This window comes from Apodemus sylvaticus, chromosome 7 (assembly GCF_947179515.1).
Source record: "Apodemus sylvaticus chromosome 7, mApoSyl1.1, whole genome shotgun sequence".
NCBI classification, from domain to species: Eukaryota; Metazoa; Chordata; class Mammalia; order Rodentia; family Muridae; genus Apodemus; species Apodemus sylvaticus.
Genome location: NC_067478.1, coordinates 92,453,145 through 92,456,033, shown reverse-complemented (window position 1 = coordinate 92,456,033; position 2,889 = coordinate 92,453,145). Strand labels below are relative to the sequence as shown.

The window sequence follows — 2,889 nt, the reverse complement described above, 5'->3', positions numbered from 1 at the left end:
TTCTCATAGCATGGTTCATTCTAATAAGATCTGAAGAAAAGCTTTAGTAGGCTAGATAACATCAGCATGGGTACAAAGAGCCACACAGGTTAGGGACAGTGTCCACTATGAACTCTAGTTTTCATTTGCTTGCTCTATGCTGGGTCATTATTCCAGCAATACATTTCATTTTTATTTCATACTTAATATAATTTTATTAATTGTAATAAGTTTATGCAATTTGTTTGGATATATTAATCCCTTATAACTCTGGTCACATAATCACTCTCCCTTTTCACTTTTTCTTTAATTTATATCCTTAAAAAAACTTTCTAGTCCAATTCATGCTAAACATGTGTAGGGGCATCCACACAGGCTTGGGTTGAACTTCTAGCAGCAATATCTTTAATTAAAACTGTATCTCTATCAGACCAAAGCCATAAATTAACAAGAACTTCTTGATTAGGTATGAGAAGGGCTTCTGAACCACTTCCCTTCAAGCCACAATATTGCCTTGACTTTGTGAAGGTCCTATATAAGCATCCAGCAATATACTTTTAAAGAACAGCTAGACTCTGAACATCAAGGATCCTTTGTCATTGGTAGTTAAATTCTATTGCCTTTTCTATTTTCCTCTCAGTGGCTTTACATAGTCATCAGAGAAAAGTGTCACCAGACATCTTCTTCTCTACATTTGTGTGTCTGCATGATCAGGCTTTCACCAGTGAAGTGATGTGTTTAGTGGAACTATTATGAGTTAGAATATGTAGATTCACTGGCTTAGTTCATACTTATCATATCCAACACCGTGGGCTTCATCCCAAGGATTCCATATAGTATGCCCATGATTGTACAATCTGCAATCCTTGATTTAGTGTTTTGGATGCAGAAAAGTCTAAGTACAAGATCATCCTTGGTTTTTCTTTTAAATTTTATTATTGCTTCTTTGTGAATTTCACACCAAACACCACAATCCCACTTATCTCCCCCTCTCCTTGTACCTTCCCTCCACCCTTGCAACAATCCCCCAACAAGGAAAAAGTACTGTGGAAGTTGTAGTATGTCACAGTATGTCCCACTGTATACACTTTTGTCTATATTTCTTTGTTTACAAGTATTCACCATAATGGCTTGTTGTTCTGGTACAGTCTCCTGGCTTCTGATACTCCATCTGAAGTTCTAATACTGGATATCCTCTGGGATAGCCTGCTGTTACCCTGTGGCATGGAATTCCTGATTGTTTTGTATCTATAGGACCAGCCCCTTTAGGAACTTCAGCAGTTGGGTTGAGCCAATTCAAAGTCTTGGAGGCCTGACAGGTATCTAAGTTGTCTACCTTTCCTGATCTCCCACTCTCACACACACAGGGCCAGCTCCCTAGCAACCCTTGTAATGAGGACAAGCACTATCCTGTTGCCTAGACAAGGTGCAAAACCCCCCTCTTCCAAGTGTTGCATTTAGTGTGGGACATGATCAGTTCTCCCACTCTTATGACCTGGGGGGGGTGCAGCTCTCCCACCTGCTATAAATGGCAGAGTAGCAGAGAGGGGAGGGTAGCATCTCTCCTTTTTCTCCACCAGAGCCCAGCAGATGAGAAAGCAGGGCTGACTCTCTTGAATTTATACTTTGAGACTGTCTTACCAGTTAGCCCCTCTTGCAGAGTCAGTTCTATTGTGTTATCCAGGCAAGGTACAGGATCTTCTCTCCGAGTGCTGTAGCAAATGAGGGCCAGGGATAGCTCTTCTGCTTTCATAGCCACTTGGCCAGCTCTCCATCTTGCCATAGATGGTAAGGAAGGAGAGGATCAGAGTGTATCTCTCCCTTATCCACACCAATATATGGGAGGTGAGTAGATCAAGCTCTCCAATGCTCCTGCCCTCAGGACTGGCTCACTCAGCATTTAGCCATCAACATGTCCCCAGCCAGTAGCCCACACCAGAGTCATTCACCTCGCCTTTGGTGGTAACAGATCCCTGATGCTGTAGACCAAGGTGGCATCACAGACCAGGATCCCAACATCTTCCCAGGTGGCATCCCCAACTACTCACATCAGTCTGTTCATCACTACCCTTGAGTTTCCAGTTCTTCCTTCCTTGTACTCACATCCTTCTGTTTCTCTTTCTCTTCAATTTATCCACCACTTACTATCTCCTCTTAGTGGAGCCCAGTGTCTCTGAGTGTCTAGAGTCATCTCAGGAGTGGTCCCTGAAATATATGTCCCACTTGTGTATTATGGCACTGGGCAGGCCTCGTCTGGAGCAAGGTCTGCCTGCCCCCCCAAAGCCTGCCCAGTATGTGACTGCTGGTCATCTCAGATTAGCTCCCTGTCCATGCTCCATGGCACTGGCCTGGTGGTCATCACAGGTTTGTTTCTTGCCCATCTGCCTGAGTGGCCACATAGGAAGTCATCTCTCTCCAACCCCATCCTGCCCAGGCTTGCCTTCCCACATGGAGTTCTGCTAGTTCTGCTAGCTTGTTCTCTGTTCTCAGAGCCTGTCTGAGCCTGAGCATTGGTGCTGGGAACTAGACTAATGCTCCCCTCAAGTTCACTGGTTTCAGTAAATGTTAAGATTACTAATTATTCAAATGATCACAGATCAAAACCAAGTATAGACATAGCTTCTATCTTTTCTGCCACCTACTGGCACACATGTGACATAGCAGACACATCTGTAATATACCCCTCTTTTTAAGCCAGATTAGGCTAGAGACCTTTTCATCTCTGTCATCATCATCATCATCAATAAAAATGGCTAAGATAATAATAACTAATAATAATAATAATAATAATATAAAATAAAATGGTCCCAAGAGGGCTATTGATGGAAGGACAATTTGTAGAAACTAATCTTGCTGTTGGTAGATTGAACAAATTCCAGGATAGACACATGCCTATGGATATATGATTAG

At 42.7% G+C, this 2,889-nt stretch overlaps 1 non-coding gene across 1 annotated transcript; it reads right to left on the bottom strand.

The window, feature by feature from the left end:
- Window positions 1-2,541: 2,541 nt before the first annotated feature.
- On the bottom strand, window positions 2,542-2,678 carry LOC127690406 (small nucleolar RNA SNORA17). The gene has a single exon (XR_007979108.1). It is a non-coding gene; the product is annotated as a small nucleolar RNA SNORA17 (small nucleolar RNA).
- Between the last annotated feature and the right edge of the window lie 211 nt (window positions 2,679-2,889).